At 26.0% G+C, this 22799-nt stretch overlaps 1 long non-coding RNA gene across 2 annotated transcripts in view; it reads right to left on the reverse strand.

The window, feature by feature from the left end:
- The window catches only part of LOC129615090 (uncharacterized), a 98562-nt gene that overhangs the window by 26713 nt on the left and 49050 nt on the right, over positions 1–22799 (reverse strand). Inside the window, exon 4 of one of the 2 annotated variants that reach the window (XR_008697433.1) lies at positions 15593–15879. The exons of the other annotated variant lie outside the window; for it this stretch is intronic. This is a non-coding gene — a long non-coding RNA (uncharacterized LOC129615090). Of the gene's footprint in view, positions 1–15592; positions 15880–22799 lie in introns of those variants that run through there. 2 annotated transcript variants of the gene reach the window in all.

Genomic DNA, 22799 nt, shown 5'->3' on the forward strand with positions numbered 1-22799 from the left:
GCCTGATTTCTTCCAAAAGTTAGGAATTTTTGCGTATGATCGAGCAAAGCTTATATATGAAATTTCAAGTAAATCGGTTGAATACTTTCTTCAAAATGGTGAGAAATGTAAAATCGGCCCGCTAAAAAGTGCAGTTCCCGAGGCCTGATATATACCAACAGTTGATCGATCCGTGCCATGGTGGAAACAAACTTACATATAAAATTTCATCAAAATCGGTTCAGCCGAACTTGAGATACACGCGTGCACACACAGACCGACAGACGGACAGACCGACAGACCGACAGACCGACAGACCGACAGGTTGGTAAAAATAGTTTATTTACACTTCCCTACTATGGAGAAGTACGTTCCCACCGAAAACTCGATATGCAAAATTTGTTGCCATCACATAACCTACCTATTGTTTACACAATACGGTCGGTAAAAAAAACCAAAAACTTGGGAAAACTTTCAATTCAACTTCTTGCCAGGTCAAGCCAACAATAGTAAAAATACTCGAATCGCATATCATAAAAGAATAGACTCACAAAAAAAAGTTTATAATTGAATAGGGTAAAATTTCTGTTATTTGGTACGTGAAGCATGTAAACTTTCTTTAAATTTTTGTTCTACAAATTTTTTTTCAAATTTTTCATTTAAAAACAAAAATATGTAGCTCACTTTCTAAGAAACGCAAAAGTGCTCAAGTGTAGCCTGTAGCCAAAGCATATCTAATTTTTTAACATATCTAGTAAAAATTTGTTGAATTTCTTTAACATAGCACAAAACTTACCGGGGCATCAAATTGTGCTTTAGAAAGCCACAACCTTTCAAACAAGAACAATTTTTCCAGTTTTTTTGTAAAAGATGAAAAACAACAAATTTTACTTCCAAAAAAGCAAAGCAATGGCAATTCGAATTCATCCGCGTTAGCCCAATTACACTATTTTGGAATCGTTTATATAAAAAATTGGACCAATTTTATTCAATTTGACAGCCTGATATCGCGTGTAATTATAAATTTTTTCTTACTATTTTTTATTCCAGTTTTTCTTCATCACATTTTTATCGCTTAAGAAACTCCACCAATATCTACCACAATTATGAAATATCACTGCGTGTATCACGTAGATTCGCCGAACTAAGTTTCAGTACCAAAACCAAAAATTTCAGTGTTATAAACAAAAAATTATTTTTCACATATCTTTAGCCATAAAAAGGATTTCACAAAAAAAAGCACGAATTATGGTTAAAAACAGAATGATTGTATTGAAAATATTATTCAATTGATCTAGTAATTCAATTAAAGGTTTTTGAATAACAATTTTAAATAAATATCTTCGTATATGAACATCCTATTGAGCGCATACGAGCCTTTTTAAGAAAATTTATTCAAAAATTTCACAAATCGTATTTGTGTAGGTTTTTGAATTTCGTATTATTTAAAATTATAGACTGCAATGTTTTAAATTTATGAGCACTAAATTTTTCTTTATCAATATTGAAAGTCACTGTAGTTATATAAATAACCTCAAGTGCACAGTTTCATGGCATATCTTATAGCCTTAATAATATTGTTCAATACTGTTTCCATTAATTTTATCTTAAAATCTCTAATTTTAAAATTCTTTGATCGCTGTATAAATTACAAACTTCCTATTAAATCTTTTTCTCTTTATTCAAATTGCTCTATATTTATGGTCTACGATTCTATGATGTGAATTTTTATTATTAAAAATTCAAAAAAAAAATTATCATTTTCTTGGTAAATAATCTATTGTAAAATAAGCAAGTCTTATAAATAAGGATTTTCAAAAATTCATAAATTCTTTTAAATATTTTCATTTAAAATATTAAGATAAAAAAGAAGAGGAAATAAATATGCTAAAATAAAAATGCTTATGCGGAAGAGCAATAAATTTTGTTTCATATTTAAGGTATAAAGATAAAAATATTCCACATATACTCTTTGATAAATAGGTCTCCATTAAAAGGAAAGAGATTTTACCCTTTTATACAAATTCAAAAGCGTTTCTTTTTTTAAAGAATTTTAAATTATAATTTAAAAATTGCCGATTTAGATAGTGCCCCTCTGCTCACAATTTTTAAATTTTGTTTAAATTCAGCAAAAAATATTAGAATAAGTCAGGAATAAAAATAAAAATTAGAAATTGTAAAATGAATTTTTTTTTGTTAAGAAAACTTTATAAATATTTTTATTGTATTTTTTATCGTATTTTTATTTTTTATAAGAACTACTTTTACCGTAAAGTTCCGTTAATGTCTTATTTTGGAAAGTCGAACGTTTTTCCCATTTAATTGAAACCATTAATGAATTAAGAAAAGATAGTTTAGGTATAACCGTCTTTTATTTTCCAAAATATTACGTAAAATAGGTTAAAAGATTGAAATTTTATCAACTCCCAAAAATATGCAATGAAAAATCAATTGTAATATTTTACGGCTATTTGAAGCATGGCAGTCATGCTGCATTAATTTCTTCAACATCAATATTTTCTTTTTTATGTCAATTATCCTGTATAAAATTAGTGTGTGTGTACAGAGGCAACAAAATCTAAACTTATTTATTATGTTTTCCGTGGAACTTGGTAAATATTAGTTTGATGAGAGTGTACTTTCAAATTTTCAAAAGTACAGTAAATTTCAACAAACTTTGAGAAAAATTGATTTGGAGGTTATTTTAGAATCGCGGCAAAATCCACTATCAAATTAGAATCACTACTTCTTGTACACAATATTGCAAGTCAAATAAAAAAGTTCCAGCGCCAGAAAATGAAGACACAAAGATAAAAGATTCAAATAGGGTTTATTGCTTAATTCACCGAAATTAAGCAATAATTTAATTTGAATTTGCAATATTTTTATTATATTCAAAAATTTAGTTTATTATATTCAAATCTATTCTTTTCCAACCACAGGAAGGCTTATTAAAGAATTGGGTTTAGAATTTGCAGAAGATATTTAATAAATTTGAGTTGCATAAGTTCTTCTTTGAAATTCGAAAAGGTTCAGATCAGACTAGAAACATATATTATTTCTAAGTTTTAAGAAAAAATTACTGCTGATATTACAAAATATTAAAATGAAAACGAGACAAAATAGAGTTGACCGTGCCAACTCTGTGATACCCTTACAAATTTGTTATCCTATGTGCAAGTAAATATGCCATAGTTGACTATGGGACGGACTACGACTTTAAATTGCCGTATTACCTATATTAAATTTTATGGTCATACTACTACTGAAGTTGTACGGGAAATACCGCAAGAAGTCAAGAAATTTCAATGACTTTTATTAAACACATTGGCTCTACTAATATACTTACTCTTGCCAAATTTCAGCACCATAGCTTTTATAGTTTCTAAAATATAATCAAATAAATTTAGGAGTTGTATGACAGCTACCCGAACCAGTACCCCAATCATATCAAATTTCATCAGGCTTCTGGCATTTACTATAATAAATAATTTGTCAAAATTTGGTGGGCTTAACTCAATTAGTTTTTGAGTTATCGTTGGAATGGACAGACAGAGCTAAATTGACTCAGAATTTGACACTGATCAAAAACATACACTTGAGTCTATATCTCAGAGCATTATTTCTTAGCGTTACAAACGGTAAGGTAAATTTAGTATATCCTTCGAACATAAGTTCGTACGGGTATAATAACAAAATTCTCAAATTTGAAATGGAATTTTTTTTTTTAAATTTATTTGGATTGGTCCTGTCCTTAAATTATTTTTTTTTTAATTTTTAAACTTAATTGTTACTTCATAAAAATTTTCGTGTTTCTTTTTCTTTTGTGGTTATAAGAGAAAAAATAATAAAAAAATGTTATTCTTTTTCCCTCCTTCTTTTTATATATACAAGTAGAATTTTCTATGCCTCTGGTGTTTGTTTTATAAAAAATTGTTAGTCTATAAGAACCATTTTATTAATTTAATTTTTGTTTCTCGTTTACCTTTTTATTACATGCCTATTTATTATTATTTCGATTTGTTTACAATTATTAAAAGTTCACTAGAACGAAATTGACCTCTCCTCAGAAACCATCTCTACTATTGTTGGCAACGTTTTTCATATAAAAATCCTTAAAAAAAATTCTTTAAAATTATTTACCAGTTTGCAAAATTTATTTATAAAATATTAGCAAAATATAAAATTAAATTAGAATAGTAAATACCACAAGAAAACCATAAAATTGATAATAAAATAAAAAAAAAAAGAAAGAGAAAAAATTGAATAAATATCCTGAAGTTTCATAGAAAAACAAGAATTTTTGATTTGCAATTATTAGAAATAAGTATGAAACCATTTTACATTTTAGGCCTTTTATTTTCATTTTATTTTTTTAAAATTTTCTCTTTTAGAATCCTTATGAACTTTTTAAATTATAAATACTTTTTTTATTCATTCGTTTTTTTAATTTTCTTATAGATCCATTTTATTTCCTCAGGATATTTGGTTTCTCATACGTACACAAATTAGGCAATGAAATTCTAATATTATTGATTATTTTAGGTACGAAACATAATCTACTTTAAAATGGCTAACTCATGACGCAACATTGATGTGATTTCGAAAGAAGCAAAGGCCCATTTTTTCTTTCATTTATTTATCCTGGGGCTCTAGCAAACTTCTCCAGTCCGATTTCTTTTGATGTCCTGTATGATTATTAAGAAACATCTTTACTTATCTTATAATGATTTATTAAAATTGAAGTATGCGTGGAGGTTTGAACAACGCTGTAGATATTTCTAGGATTGAGAGACAGAGCAGATTTTTCTATAGGTTAGGTTAGGTTACGTTAGGTTGTCGCGGCTCCCCGAAAGGTACACATAGGCTAACTAGGTCCGGTTCAAATTCCTAACGCTTACATCCGCTAAGTCCGTAGCGTGCCCGAAGAAGGAACTAATAATTTAAGGGCAGGAACATTTCAAATAAATTTGAAAATAAATTTTCTATAGGTTATTGTTGTTAGACTTGGAAGCGTTACGCTCTCGAAGGCTAATCGCAGATACAGTTTTTATTCATCTATACCTTTATTTATTTATTTTTATCTATTACAAAAACTGTAGGAATAAAATTCCATCAAGACCCTTACAAATCGAAACGTTAAATAAATTAGATCCAAAGCTTTTTTTGCAATATTTTAACTTTGCAACTGGAAATTTTAAATTGTATTCAATTTTCTATTAAATATTCCAAAAATATATTATCCGGTCTCGCAATTGGTGTACATCGCGCAGTCACGAAAATTTTCATTCAATTTAATGTAAAACCTTACAAAAAAGAATTTTTATTAATATTTCAATTTCATTTCAAGCATTTTAAATATAAATCAACTCCATTTAGAATCTATTATTATTAATTTATTTATTACGACAATATTAGAGGGTATTTTTAGTTGAGTAACTATTTAAAATAAAATTTATACTTATTAAGTATACAAAAGTATTCATACAATCTATATGAAAAGTACTGTGACTGAATTCATTAACAATATTTTTAAAATCAAAATTTAAATTACTCGAGTAAGCAATAATATAGCAGTTATAAAGGGTTTCCATTATATTACCTTTATACCCGCATTACAAATTCCAAAAAAAAAAATAAAAACGAAAAACAAGAAATTAAAATAAAAACAACAAAATATCCTTTTCCTCCTTTTCAACTTAACTGATGTAATTTTCTTAAGCTTTTCAATTCTCTTGAGATAAATGATGATTCAAAAAGTATGATTTCACCTGTAATGTTTTTATTTCTTTACTTTTATTCAAATTTTTCTTCTTTTTTTTTTCTTAAGACGGAATTGCAAATTAACTTTTTTCTTCTTTTTTTCTCTTTACTCTCTACACCATACCATCATTTTGTTGTTTTTTCTAACTTATCATTTTACATCTTTGACCCTGGAGAAGAAAAGATCTAGAAATGATGAAAAAATAAAAAAAATTTGAAAGCACAAAAAGAAAACAAAAAATGAAAATATTATAAGAAAACGAAACAAGGATAATTCTTTTTTTTTCCTGTCTTATGTTCTGTAAAGGATTCATTTTTTACTCTGTTGTGTTTATTATTCTTTGTTTGTTATATAAATTTTTATATAGTTTTTCAAATATGTTAGCCAGTCTAATGTTATTCATTCTAATTAACATGGGACAAAGAGTTTAGATGTCCATATTCGAACGATTCTAAAAATTGTTATTGGCAATATTCTCAAGTTAAAAACTTCAAATAGTGCAGTTACTGAATCAGACTCAAATAAAGATAATGCAAAGTTGTTGAGTATGTATAAAAATCTGGTTAGAGTTGTTAGGAATTCGTATAAAGTATAATGTGCAGGAAACTACTTACTAAATTTGCAAATTTTATTCCCTCTTGTAGGCATGCACATTTCCATTCTAAGACAATATCATCGGATTCCTGATTGAAATATGAGTCGCGAATGGTAGCCAATATATTGCCCTTATAATTTGGGTGATAGGGAATCAGTTGGACAATACGAAAATAACCAGCAAATAAAAGTTAACCGCATCAGTCCCAACAAACACCTACTTTCATTTAAATGCAAAAAATATTTTACTTTAAACCATAGCAAAAATTTTGTCTTAATGGTAAAAGGTCAGGATTGGTTTAAAAAAAAAGAAATTTTTTTTAATTTCTTATTTTTTCCTGTTCAATTCTAAATTTTAAAAGAAATATCTAAGGTTTCGTAAGTACATGAAAGTGAAATCTAAAGAAAAAAAAAAAATTTTTTTTCTACTTGTAAAAGTCGTCGTCTTATAAAATTCATGCTTACGCAAAAAATAAATACATCCACTGGGGCTTATTAATAAAAGAAAGGATGCGATAATTAAAAAGAAAGTCCTTTTCATAAAAAAAGGAAGAAAAAAAAGCATATATTAAAAAAGTTACAGTTAAAACTCTTTGAAAATTGGTTTGAACCGAAACCAAAGTATTAAAAAAGAATTTTTATTCATAAATTCTTATAAAAATTAAATTTAACTTCTAGTAATTTTTTGAGGCAATATTCAAACAATTAAACAATGTGTTTCCTTTAACAACAAATCGTAATTTTAGAAAATGACAATTTTGGAATTTAGACATTAAAAAGCCAAGTAAAATTAGCTTGAAAGCGAAGCTATCGCGACTCATTTTCTCTTGTTTTATCTAAATGACTTTTCTATGGAGCTCAAAATTTGAATTAAAAGAATTCTTTGCCAAATTAAAATTTTTAAACTATGTGCGCAAGCCAATCAGGAAACAGAAATGCAATATTTTAGAATTAAGCACAAACTTGAACATATTTTCTTCTATTAAGTTACACTTGGAAGACCTTTTAAAAATTATTGTGAAATTCTTACGAAGAATTGCATTTATTTAAGTTTTTAGAATTTTTAAAACTTTAAAGTTCTAACTTTAAAAATATCTGAATTTTGGGAAAATCCTGTCATACTTTGTTTCTCTACATTATTTGGATTTTAAATTATAGAGAATTTAAAATTCTAATCCTGTAGAGTTTTTAAATTTTAGGAAATAAAAATGAATCTTATGACAAACATCTTATGAAAATCTTATGACTTAGAAAACCAAATTTTTAATTAAAGTGTTCATAAAAATATTCGAATGTTTTTCTATAAAATTTTTGAAATTTTACAATTAGATTTTGGAAAACTTGAGATTTAAACTTTGAATCAGTTTGAGTATCTTAAAAGAGATCGTATAATTGCTTGTCTTCTTCCCAGGAAACCCTACTAAACTGCCTAAAAAAATTCATCGAAACTTCTTCATTTGTCTCCTCTAATCTGTTAGTGTCTATTATACTACACTAAAAATAAATGTTGCCATAGTGGAACCTATACAAAAAAAATCTAACTTTATTTGAATAAAAAATTTGTATACAGACTAAAACTTTATTAGGTCTACAAAACTTTTTCACCAATTTTCAAATATTTTCAAATATTAAAACAATAAATATAGAAAGAATACGCACCATCAAAATAAAATGAGACTGCAATTTTAAGTACATGAAATATTTTCAACATTATTTTCCAAATTTATACGAAACATGAAAATATTAAGATGAAAAATTAATCATATTATAATAAAATTTTTACCATATTTATTATACATAACGTAATCTTTTAATAACACCAATATATAATCACTCATTATAAAAATTTTATCACTTTTCCCAAAGGTTCAACATCACAAGAGTTTATAAAACATAAAAGCACAAAAAAAATCAAAAAATAAAATAAAAATAATAATAAAATAGTAATAAAGACGAGGAAAATGAATTCCCAAGATTTTACTAACTCCCCAAACATCACAGCCACCACAAAACATAACTGCCTAGTACCTACCTCCAACGCTTTTCTCTCCTTCCATATTTTGTCATTGAAGATGGTAAAAAATTATTTTTCTCTCTTTGGTGTAAAATGTTACATGAAATCATGAAAAATGTAATGAGAAAAACTTCATCATTTTTTTCCCTCATTTTTAGCAATTTTCCAAAAAATTTTGGAGAAAAAGTGTACGTCCGTCCGTCCACCCGTGGACATGTTTACAAAACTTCTACACACTTGAAGACGTACATAGATCTTTACTAGAAACCTATTTCCGTAGGACAAAATTTTTACCTATCTCCCCCCTCTAGAAGTTATACCCTCACAAAAGCATAAAAATGCCGTTTTTTAACTATTTGTTGCAGTGAAACCATAAGCATTTTTCAAATTTTGCAAATGCAAAATGGTAGTGGCTTGTTTCTCCTATGGCGACATACTATAATTAAACTTTAAAACAACAAAATGGCCGTTAAAATTTGCCGTTATCTAAAATCCGTTTTTTCTATTTTTGATGTCGTTTTTCTTCTAGACCGCCGGTTGAAGGTGCCTAAAATTTTAGCAGCTGTTAGACACAAATTTTTTTTTCAAATTTTATCAAATATCTATAAACGCAAGAGGCTAACGGTAAATTCCATGACATTAAAAAATATAATTATTTTTCTTAACTCACACAATTAACCCTTAAGATCGAGCATTATGTTAACTCCTCTTTATATTAATTTTTGCTTTATTTCAAAGACTGCATAAATCGTTCATCCTAAATATATGCAATCCCAGTAACTGTTTCGTTTCTGAATGAAAATAATTTTAACAGTGTGGTAGGTATACATAGACTGTATTTAAAAGCAAAAGGGAAAAGTGCTACAATACAAACCATTGGTTTGACCTAACTATATTTATTTTTGGTTCATTCCATTCTTTCTTGTACACCAGTGATTTTTGAAATGAATAAATTATACGACACATAACCCTGTTAGGCTTATTTAATTTGCGAATTCTGAAGATTTAGAATTCAAAGTATTCATTAAAGAAGTTGAAAACTATTTTAAACACAAATAAGTACAACATATGAGTAATTCACATTAGAATTGCAAGATACTCAAAATAATTATAAACACATAGAACCCCATTGTATCGCCAGCGATCAAATCTAAACGCACATGGTTGAATAGCAAAAAAAAATCATGCTTTAAGTCTCATTACATGACCAATAAGCATTTGTAAAGCGGCTAATTTTTTGCTTAGTTTCTCTGAGTTTCCTCTTCCAAAGAAGTAAAAATTCAAAATATTTGCTTGTTTAATAATATTTCTCAAAGTATTAATACATTTTTCAAGCATACTTACTATATTTTAGATTTAGCCACCAGTGACAAAATACGACTCAAAGAGTTCATAATTAGTACTTTGAGAATTTTAATTGGAATTTATCTAATTTAAATTTTATACAAATAAAACCTCACCATGCTCTCTCGACTAACTGATTTCAAAATACTTTCATAACAAAAACAAGAATCATTACGAGTAAGCGTACATTGTAGATGCTTACAGCATGCTTAAAGTAATAATCTTCTTAAATTTTGGTATTTCAGATCATATTGCTAAAACTGAGCATAGTCAAACTGACCTTAAAAAAGTGGCATTAGCACACTTTTTGTCTGAAAAGAAAAAGTGGCCAAACTAAGAAAACATGCCGAGCTCAAAATTTTGTTTGGAATTCAACTATTATTAAATTGAGAGAGCTTTTTATTGATTTTGGATTGACTTTGTTTCGCGTGTTTGTATTATAGCGTCTATTAGCTAAAAAAACCTGCTTTTATTGAGCGTATGCGTGAGTAAACTACACAGTAAAGTAACGAAATACCAATAATACATAAAAATTTATTATATTTTCTATGTATGTGTAATTACGCGTTCACATAAACGTGTACAAAATATTTAAATATTTATTTATTACCTATACATAATTACCTATTTTAGGTAGACTATTGCGGTAGACATAATACTGGCGTATCTATACAATAACTACACAAATTTTTACAATTATTTTTATACATATTACATGTACATATATATTTAATAAATATGAATATAGATAATAAACTAGATAATAATTTTCATTCTTATTTTTAATAATGTTGACATTTTTGACTTTGCATTAAATACCCAACCAAATTCCTACATAATATTGTATATACATTTTTTACATGGTTTATAATACTGGTATTTATATAAATAATTATTAGTATGTAAAATATTTGCATGTAAAATATTTGAGGAATTAAACAAGAAAACATGCGGAGCTCTAAATATCATAAAGGAAATGCCTCATGACATTCTACTTAGTCTAGTAGGTATAATGAATATAAATTTTTATTACACACTCGCCCCACTCCATACTCGTAGTATAATGTAGATGTATATATGTATTTAATCTAATATACCATGAACATTTGTATGTTTGTTTTCAAAGCATTGTATACTAGTAGATTTTTATATATTCAAATGTAAATAATGTATACATACATGCATAATGTAACTTCGTTATGATTAAATTTTTTTTAAATGTTATATGATATACCGTTAGATCCTTTTAATGAGTATTGTCTCTTAGCATTTACAGTTTCCCTAGATAAATTGAACAAACAATTTTGAAAATGAGAAAATTTCATTTTCTTTTTTTCTTTGTTGTTCACTTTAGTAAATCTAATATACATGCAATACATAAGTATTCGCTTGTATATGTACATTTATATACACATTGTTTACGTTATGAAGTATATGTGAATATGTACAAATATTTAATAATTCCGAGTTGCCAGTAGTTGCTATTTTGACCGAACTAATTTAACTTTATTAGATTATTTAAATTTAGCAATAATAAACCATTTTTTCTTTTGATAAGAATAATATTCCGAAATATACTTATTGCTTTCGAATTTGTGGAAGAACAATATTCTTCCTTTTCTGTCTCATGTACCCAAAACAAATGAACTTTGATATTATTATCAAATAAGATCCGTAAATTTCAAATAATCATCCGTTCAAAAATAATGGTTTGGAAAATATTTCTTAAATCCACTTTGGGACCTTCTACAGTAGAACTATAAAATCACAAAATTTTTCGAAACATTCCGAAATACTGTAATGAACTGGCATTTCTAAAAAATTATAAATATGCATGTATGTTAACATATACCGCATATAAATAATACTACACACGTATATTATTTCGAATAAAATCAACCTGCATAAAAACTTTAGCTAGGTAAACCAAAAATAGTTGTAGAAAAATATCTGCAAAATAAACTGCATACTGGTTTACTTGTGTACGTGTAAAATACTTCAGACCTTCAGTGACGAGACTATTTGGGAAAAAAAGGAAATTTCATTTAAACGAGAACAATACAAAATTTTAAAATACAAAAAAATAGTGAAAAATTTTTACAATAAGTACCGTTAAATCTGAGAAGAATAGAATGAGAGAATGAAAAGAAAACAAAAAAAAAAAAAGAAAAAAAAATCTGAATGTCCTTTTTTCCTTTTTTACAAAATGTGTGAAAACTATTCTAGCTATAAGAACAAATTTACTTTTCACACTCTTTTCTTTTCTCTTTGTCTCTTTAATCTCTCTTTTATATACATATAATTACAACAATATGTGTGTAGTGCAGCTACAATAAAATTTAATAAATGTTTAATTTTAACAATGGAGTGCACTTTTTAATATAGTGAAAATATTTGTTTAGTATTATTTTATTGCTTGTACAATGAAAGCTTTTACAAATTACAATTCATACAAATTAAAAAATGGAAGCTATTAAAGAAATTGAGAAACGAAAGAAGGGAATTATATTAGAAAAATAAATATTCTATTCTTCTTTTTTAGCACGTTTGCAAATGTAAGAGATAGGGAAAAAAATCTCTTATCAGCCGTACATAGAGTGTCAGCCTTTAATTTTATTTACAAACCTTTATAGATCTTTATGGAAAATCTATATAGATTTCCCATAAAGTTTTACAAATTTTAATTATTGTTTACCTCTTTGAAACTGTAACCATTGAAGTTCTATAAAAAGGCAATTTTTTATAGAAGCGCAAGACAAGTTAACAGAAATGGCATTCTAATACAGATTTATGCTCCTAAGCCTTATTGAAATCAATTCAATTTTTATTCTAATAGAACTAATTTTGAGATTATTATTTAAAATTTCCTCTAAACTGGTGCACAAGTCGAAAGGCTTGTGCATCAGTCCTTGTTAATACTATAATCATTTATATAATGCATGTTGTACTCGTATGCAAAATTATAAAAGAATAATTTCATTATCTAAATTCTAAAAATTTTTGACTTTTTAAATTCTAAAAATTTAATGGAAATGTGCTCTTCCAAAGACCAAATGTTTGATCGACTAAATTTTTCTGTTTACAAAATTGATTTTAAAAACACATTAAAAGAATTTCAATTAAAGTGTATACATATATACAAAGGTTTCATCTCTAGAGAATTTCTTTTATATTTTTGTTAATTATTTTAATCTTAATGGACGTAAAAAAAATTACAAACGCACTTAAATGTTATAAAACAAGGGATAATAAATTTCTATTAATCACAATTATCTTTTACTAACAATATTTCTGAGAGTGGAGGAAAATTTCTAAATATTTTCAAAATTTGAAAAATAAATTGTAAATATTTAATAAGTCCCATTGGTCACTCTGTATTCTGGATGGCATTTATTGCTTTCTTTGGAATTATTTTTAATGTTAATAACTATATAGACACTACTATCTTTATCTACTTTTTAAAATATTGTTTAAAATCAGGACTAAATAAAGAAGACTATAATAGGATTAAAGGATTAAATATTGTGTTTATAAACAGATTTTAAATTTTTTTTTAATGCTAAATTGAAAATTTTGTAAATTAAATGACAACAAATTAAGTCAGGGCAAGCAAGTCTGTGAAGCAGAAAATCTTAACAGCAAGCGATAAATAAGTTCAATAAATATTTATGTACAGTTTCCTCTAAGGATTCTTGGTAAATTTCATTCACTTTTTAATCAGGGTTTTTATAAAACATTTCAATAATATTTTAATAATGTTAATGGTTTCACTAAAATTATTGAATATATCAAAAGGTTTATTTAAATTAAAATAAATGGCGGCTGTTTTTATTGAATATTTTATAAATACTGTTGAAAAAATTGCGCTAAAATAAATATTTAATTTCTTTTCTCAGGGTAACCTTTAGAATTTTTATATCTTCCAACATTTTTTACTCTTTGTTATAATCATTTGTTCAATTGTGTATTTATGAGGCTGAAATTATGTTCTTTGATCTGGAAATAAAATTCTAGATCAAAGGTATCAATTATTCATTATTTCTATTCGATTACCTTTGGTGTAAGTATTTTGCAGAGTGTTATTCTCAAAGACAGATTTTATTTTCTTTTCGAATTTCTATTGTAAATTTGTTTGTGTAAACAAATTGTTTGTATATTTTTCAATATATTGAATCAATTTTCATTATCCTTTATCATAAACAATTGCAATTTATTTAAATATCATTGGAATAATGTAAGGATAAAGGATAATATTTTTAACAAAGGACTTCTTTTGAATTTCCATTTAATTTTAAATTCAATAGTTGTATTAATAAGAAAAATTAAATATAAAACCTTCTCCTAAAAAAAATTCAAAAAATTAATAAAAATTGAATTTGAAATAGAAAGGTTAAAGATGCTTAATTAAAAAATCTAGAAAACATTTCATTTCCACGCATATGCTCTCACTTGAAAAATTTTGGAATTGTTTATACTAATTTAAATCTTGTCAAACAAAAAATTGATTCTCATTGAATTTCTTGAAAAAACTTTTCATTCCCAAAATCCCTTAACTTCATCCACATCTGTCAACGCATTACGAAAAAGGTAGCATTCATATGAAGAACCGTGCTACGGTGATTTCTTCAAATTTAAAAATACTGCAGATTATAGATAATTTTACGTCCAGAATCCTATTTAGTGGAAAGCTTTTTTAATAAACTTTAAAATAGCAAAGTCTGCAAAAATTTCTTTAATAATTTCTTCAGTCATTTCTTGCTATTGCTAATACTTAATTAAGTAATTAAATTAGTATTCAATTTCAGTTTAACAAGCTTAAAATTTTCTGCGTCAAGGTGTACCAAAAATTTTTTGGAAATTTTAAACGGTTTCTTGATTTGAAATAAAAATGACCATGTTCACATAACACAACTCTAGTAATGCAAACATGAAGACTGCGAAATTTCCCCTACTATTTACTAGGGAAATTATTTTTTATACCAAATTGAATTTAAAATTCAATGATAATCTAAGATGTAATTGCTAACAAGTAGGTTACCAAATTTATAAAGGCTCGTTAAGAAAATTTATTAAAAATGAAAAAAATGCTTATTAATTAAATTATCAAAAATTTATAATTGCTATATAATACGTAAAGTATAGAGAATAAAAATTGTTGATAATTTCTTCATAACCGTATCCTTCATATTTCAATGTGTGGTAGAATAGGAGGGCCCAGAAAATGGAAGATCACTGAATTCAGTTTAAAGGAAAATTTATCTTATTTTACCTGCGCCATTTACCGTCCGTTGATTATGTAAACGAATATGAACTCAATTAAGACTGCTGAATTTTCTTGGACTTTTTCTTGAATACAAAAATTATAACTTCAATAACTCATGTTTTATTCTGTCTTGTATAAGATTGTTAAATAATCTCTTGTTTCTAATAAATTTCAATTAATTTGACTTAACGCAACCACATTAATTATTTCAATAACTTGTCCACATGAGCAAGTCATCTATATTGAAAATAATTTTTAATAATTGAGAATCATGATGGTTTAGAATCTCTTTAGCATTTTTTTGCTAAAGAAATTCTAAGCCATCTGCTTCTTATCGAGTTCTCTGTGCAAATAACAATAAATTGAAAAAAAATGAATGTTGATTCTTCATTCGAAAAATTTATTAAAGTTTCAAAGTTTTTTCTTTCTCATTTTTATTAAACAAAAAAACTTCATTTTGAGGTCATAATAACGTTGAAGTTTAACTGAAGTTTTTTTAAAAGTTTTTTTTTTTCAATTATTTTCTCACAATAGAAAATTTCCATATAGAAAAACAGGAAATATTGAGGAAATAGAAAAAGTTTTGAACAAGAAAACAAAAAACACGAAACTTCTAAGCATATAAAAACTTTGGATAAATTTTAAACTTTTTTGTATTTGGTCTAGATGGTTAGACATTTTCACTTTTCTTTTTCAAAGTCATAAACGTTAAAATAAACCGTTATTATGGTTTTTATTTTTTTATTACCTCAGTGTCTGTAATCAACTTTTTTAGCTTCTTTTCTATCAAAAATTTTTTGTTTAGCTGCTATACTTGAAACGAAATTTTATTTATTGTTCGAAATATTCAAATTTGTTGTAGTAAAATTATTCAAATTTTGCAATCATGGATATGCCATTGAGATATTTATGAAGACATACCTAAAACGAAAATAAAATGGAAGAAAAAAATTAATTATTATAAAAAAGTTTTTTTTTGAAAAAATAATTTAGATTTTATTTAATAATGAAAAAAAATTTTTAATTTTCTTTGACTTATTCAGCGGTTATCACAAATATTTTCTTTATATGTTTAAAAATAATTTATACCAGGAGTCCGAGACTTGACGGTACTTCCGAAATAAGGTTATAGAAATGGGTAAACCAACGAAAAATATTATGAAATATTTTAATTATTTTACCCTCCTTCGTCGACTTAAATAAAGTTTAGTGGATTAAAAACTCACTAATAGATAATCTAGCCAAATATTAACGAAGGGACGACAAAAAAGGTTTGCGGTAATTGGTATTTTATAAATTTTAAAAAATTGGTATTTTATAAGGTTTTTAATCAAATAATGTTAACCTATATATTTTCCCATCTTTCTACGAGTATTGACACTAATTTTAAAGTGCTTCTTGTAGTATTTTTACCTTAAATATTTACCTTTGATACGACCTTAAATATGTGCCAGTGTTTGCCTGTACTGAGAAAAAATTTCGATGGAGTTTTGAAATTACCAAATAACAAACAATAAATTTGAATAACAAACAATAAAAAAAAAGAACCTGCTCCTCTCGATTTTATTTTTCAATATTTTATAGATCAGATACGTTTAACTTACTAATGTAAACTGTAGTAACAATAGAAATTGATCTTAATTTTTGTAAGTACATTTGATTTTGAAAGCATGCCCCATCGAACTCTTTAGTTTTTAGTTTATAATTAAATTTAGCAGTATAATGCTAGATTGCCAGATTTATTTGAAATTAGCAGATTTTTAATCTCTTGGGAAGATTCTTGGCAGATTTTTTACGCCCGTGACTTTCACTAGTAAATTTTCAAATTAATTGGTAAGGTTTGGTTTTTTTTTTGAAGTTTCTATTTTGTTTATGTTGAATACGTACAGTATGTATAGGTTCATTAGATATTTCTTATGAATTAATGTTCTTTCTATTTAAATTGAATTAGAGATTAAAATATATGTAGCCTGTTTTGTTTAATTTTATATTTCGGATAATTCCAATTGCATACAAATCAAAAATTGGATAACAATATACTTATATATTGGCTTTAGTAATTTTCCAGATATTGCCAAATTATTCGCAAGGAAAATGAAAATTTTTAGTCAATCGCATCTAGCACCACTGGACAGCAAACGTGTATTTCTCAGTTTCTTTTGCAATTTGGTTGAAAGAAATTGCTGGATTCGAATATACATAGATGTTATTTGAACATAGTGACAGTTCTCCATAATTTCATTTGAACTGCTAAACGTTTTAGGTTACAGATGTTAATTCCAGAATTGTTCTGTTTTATTATTGCATTTCGTATGTTAGCGCATGTTTCTTTGATTATAAACAGATTGAGCAAGTTATTCCATTTTTAAAATCTTACATATATGCATATGTTATTGAATTGTTTCTATATCATTTGATAATAAAATATACATTACGTCAGTGCCCCTGCAATAGTTTAACTTGAAAAAATATAATTTGGAGAAAAATGTAAAAAACTGAATTTTGAATTACCCACATAAAAAAATGTGGCATTAAAATTTTGAAAGTCTTTTTAAACAGCTTATTAATAGATAGACATTAAAAATTTTGAATGATTTTTGCAAACTGGAAAATCAAATTTTTTAAATTAATGCAATTTTTTTCTCAATGTCGTGGGTATATTATTAACATTTATTATGAGCATAGAAGAGTTAATCTCTGTATCATAATTTGTTATGTAAAATGGAAAATGTTTTATACACCTATTATTTTAAAACAATGACCTTTGCCTTACGTATTAAGAATTAAATACATTCAATTTTAATGAGTTGAAAACAAACTATCAATATTCATTAAAATGAAGGTCTTATACTTGATTAAACAACATAAAAAGCATCAAATTTTTGTGCCTAATGGAGTGTCGTCTTAAAAGGCTTAAAATATTACCCTTCAATTGTTATAAATATAATTCTATACATTTACTTCAAATATTTCTATCTAACACATTATCACTATTGTGAACTACATGAGACTACAATATGTAATTCTCTATAATCTATGGTGAAATTTACTATTTAGAATAGGTTTTATATATGTCAAACATTTATTATTTAATCTTATATTACATATTATTGAATAAATTGCCTATTTCCTTTATCTCTTTAATAAAAATTAATCAAATTCCATTAAATTCTTGAAATCCTAAATCTTCTTTAAGTGAAAATGTTATACTTAATGTCAAAAACAATATTTTTTTAATATCACTTCTTCTCTTTTTTTAAAAAAAAAAATTTCCTTTATTGTTATTTGTCAAAATATTTTTTATATAAATAAAAGAAGGCAAAAAATCACTGAATAAAAATAACCTTGATAATTTGCTTCATTTTATTCTCTCTTCAATTTTTGTAGGTACTTTGTTTTCTTTTTCGGGCTTAACACTGTTTTAGAACCAATAGCATGGTTTTTCCCCCCATACTCATCTTTGAACACATATTTTTTCCTCTTTGACATCAACAAAAAAAAATTTAAGAATATTTTATTGAAAAATAAAACAACGAAAAAATAAAAAGAAAAAATATCAAAATTATTAAAAAATTTACTTCGTTTCGCTTTCATTTTGCAACTTTATTGATTTTTATATTAACTTTTAAAAAACGATAAAAAAAAGTATTAAAAAACAAAAAGAAACAACAACATTTTCCTTTGATTCTTTTTAAATACACGGTAATCCTTTTTAGTATGTTGCTAAGCAAAATGAAAAAAATTCAGTTAAATACCAACTCAGCCCTTTTTTATAAGCCTCTTTCCAATTTTCCCTTTAAAATACACACAAATATTATGTATTGTGTGCATTGTAAATAATGGTATGACTGGGGGCGCCATCTTTTTATTATCACAAACATAAATATTTTTAAGAGAATTGATTCTTAAATTTCTTATACTTGCTGAATTCGTATATGACAGTAGGATATGGTGCCAATATTTTTAATATGCTACCGCTGTGTTAACTTTTTTTTTGTTGTCTCGATTTAAAATTTTATGTGAAATTTATATTTTTCGCTAATTTTAAAGTAAAATAAATAAGTAAATGTAAACAGTGTAGCAGTACTGCTCTCTGAGCATTTTGAAAACTAATAATATCTTTTCTTTCATTTTTATTTACATAAAGATAGTTAACACTTTATATTACAGTTTTATATGCCAATATAAGTAAGTATACGTATAATTTACAAAAATATAAAAAATGTAGATAATTTTGAATAAAGATGAAATAATAAGTCAACAAATATAATAAAAGAAAGGGACAATGAAATGATCATTGAGAAAATTTTACCCAATCTAAAAAATATGTTTAAAATAATAATATGTATATGTATATATAGATGAGGGTTCTTGTGTGAATTATGAAAATTTGTTAATACGTAACTTTGAGAATATATAAAAATTAAAGAATCTGTGAGGCCTTAATAATATTTGCTCTTTTATTTTTTCTAGTCATATTCAACAAAAAGTAAATAATAAGTATATTTTTATTCCAAAACGGTAGCACAGTGTATTTAAGGAACCACACATTTTCACAAATGAACCATAGATGAAATCAGTCGTCACTTTGTTGTTTTTCAATATCCCACCATATAAAAAAGAAGTAAAAATTTAAAATATTTGAACAGAACCCTATGTCATTCTATTCAGGATTTTAAGCCTGATATTTTTAGCAATTTCCAAATTGTATAAGAGATTGTTTACAAAAATTTATATCTAATAGTTCAACTTTTTTTTTACCGGTTGTAAATCTTAAGGAACACAATATTTCCACAAAACTTTTCCATCTCAATTTATTCAAAGTCAGTTTTTCGATTTCTTTTCTATAAATTTCTGATGTTTTGCGAGTTATATGCAAACTTTTCTCATATACTCGTAATTTGCGAATGCGAATAAAAGCCTATAACTATTATCTGACTTCCTTTATTTACATTTTTGTATTTTAGTAGGCAGCAAATTCAACTTCATTTTTCCTTTTTTTTAAATTTCACATTAACTGATTCGTACTTAATATTCTATAATTAATATATTCCACATATAACTTGCAAAAACTGAATTTTATTATCAACATTTTAATTTTAATCTTACTTTAATCGGGTGTTATAATATATGGTTTCTAGCGACACAGAGGTTATACTGCTTTGAGCTTTCCAATACTAATTCTCTTCATTAATATTAAGTACATTAACTGAATAGCTAAAACGGTATGCTCTTCTTGTACATTGTTGATGTCTATGAGGACGGATCTTATCGCTTGAATTATTTCTTAAGAGTTGTTCATGTCAAATTTTTATTCTCTCACATATCAGATTATGGGTAGCTGAGAACAGCTTAGTGTATGGATTGATAACGTGTATTCCATGCTTATTTCTGCAGTCCGCTTTATTATTGCGAGTGCCTATAGTTTGTTATTAGAATATTTAAAAGAAAACATTCGTTATAGTATAAAACAAAAGTAAGTAAAAATTCTATATCTTAAAATTTTGTAATAGGTACGAAATTTTGTAGTAATTCTGGACACTACTTGAAATATTTGCTCCAAACGTTTAAATTTATTTATACACATCTAAATATTCTTATTATTATCACTTTGTTACGCAATTTCTTAAGAAAAACACATGCATGAGCTCATTCATATACGTTAAACTTGCTTCTAATCCTAAAATTTGTAAATTTATTTTTACACAATGCAAAAAGTTTGAGTTAAAAAAATTTACATTTAATTTATAAATTTTGATGGATTATTTAACTTTTTATTTCTGTTTACTTGGGAATCCTAAGGCAGTTTGTAATCTACATACAGGTACTAATAACAAACATAAAAGCAAAAACCAAAAATAACTTTAGAAGATTAAAAATTTTAACAACAATTTTTGCCTTAGCACAGTAAACCGCAAATATATACAAATATTTTTTTATTACATGTAGGTACATAAATTTTCCTAAAAAAAATAATCTCTGTCAATACATACATGCAAACATAGTTTGTATGTATGTTAATGTCAAAAAATTATAAAACATGAATGATTCAAAATAAAAATAAAAAAATATTCGAAAATAATGTTGAAAATGTCAGTAAGTCAGTAAAAATTTAAAGTCATGTATTCTCCATTCCACCACCGATTTCTTATTTTAGGGAATTTTCCTTTTTTTTTTGGTGAGTAATAAAACACCCTCGACTTTTATAGAAATGAAAATATGATGGAACACAAAAGAAATTTTTTGTTTTTGTTCTTCTTCTATTAAAGTAAAATTGTTTCGAAAACTTTGAAGTCAATGAAATTTTGAACACTCCACATTAAAAGTTACTTTTATTATAAAATCGCAATTATTTTAAATTGGCAATATATAAAAATTTTACGAAGCACAAGCTAATGGGAGTATTTCTTAGAAATAACGTTAGCATATTTATTGAGTCCTGACAAAATATTCTTTTCCAACATTAGAAACCTGTTATTAGTTTAGTGAAAGATTTGTATGACGTTGTGAAAATGCTTTTGGCTTCTTTATTCTACTTAATTCGGGGTAACAAATGTCGTATATTGAACAAAGCGATTCGTGTTTAGGAACACTTAATTTGTACCGAATTGCTTCGTATGAATATGGTGCGGTTATTTTTGTTAAAATGTACTAAAACAGTTGTAGAATTTCAAATAAGATATTTCTTTAGTTTTACTAACTTTTGAGACAAGATTTATTTTTCCGGAAATTCGATTTAAATTTACAACGAAAATATTTTGGTCATCCTGGTTTAGTAAAAAAATTTGTTTGCCAAATATTTTTCAAATTAGGTAAAGTAGAAATGTTTGCTAATAAAATTTTAAAAATAAAATAGTGAGCAATAATTTGGTACTTATAGTACCACAAGGTACGAGTACCACAACAACTATGCGTTGTTGACTCGCTTTTTCCGAGCCTTAATATTAAGAAAATTTTTTGCACATTAACAGTTAAAGATATTTTATATTTTATTGCGAAAATGTTCGAATTTTTTATGCAAATTACGGTTGTTCTCAGCAAATGAGAAGTGTTAAACCATAAGTGTTAAAGAGAAAGAAAATGGAATGCACTTTATAAAGATATATTGTCGCATTGTAAAATCTATTTTGAGTTACTCAGTAATATGGGTACGTATTGGCGCATTTCCTATAATTGACATGTCTTAATGAACCCACGCATTACGTTTTTATTAATTTCTATTTTCCCTTATCATTGTGTTTCCTTATTTTTCTAATTTTTTAGTACTTCCCTAAATACTTTCAAAGTTTATTGAACAGAAAGTACTTTGGTCGAATCCAAAGATAAATGCTTTTATTTTTGATTTTATTATCAATATGAAATTTTTGTCGTGAACAGTGCTACTAAATATAGATTCAATTTTTTAAAAGAAAATTTTCATTTTGAAGATTCAATAAAAAAAACCTCACGAAATCTTTGAGATCTCAATTGAAGTCAAAGTGAAAAAAGTAGGAAGCCAAAATATCACGATTTGAATTCGAACCCAATCAGAAGCGAAAAAGGAAAACATGACATGCAGAACGATAAATAATGTCATCAGCTGTATGCGCATGTAGTTATTGTGCCAAGTCGATTAATATAGAAATAATTCAGCGGGAAATATCAAAAATTTCCTGTTATGTAAGTGGAGCTACCATGCGGTGCCTATTTAATTGACTTTTTGGTCCAAATTTTTTTTCTGTCGACTTTGGAAAAAAGTCTTAAACTGCTACCAAATACTTTAGAATAATTTAAAAGTTACAATAATAAATTTATAGCAGACCTACTCACACAACTTCATTATTTGGTCAAGAACTTCCAAT

The sequence above is a fragment of the Condylostylus longicornis genome, unplaced genomic scaffold (genome assembly GCF_029603195.1).
Source record: "Condylostylus longicornis isolate FDR11 unplaced genomic scaffold, ASM2960319v2 ptg000135l, whole genome shotgun sequence".
Taxonomy (NCBI): Eukaryota; Metazoa; Arthropoda; class Insecta; order Diptera; family Dolichopodidae; genus Condylostylus; species Condylostylus longicornis.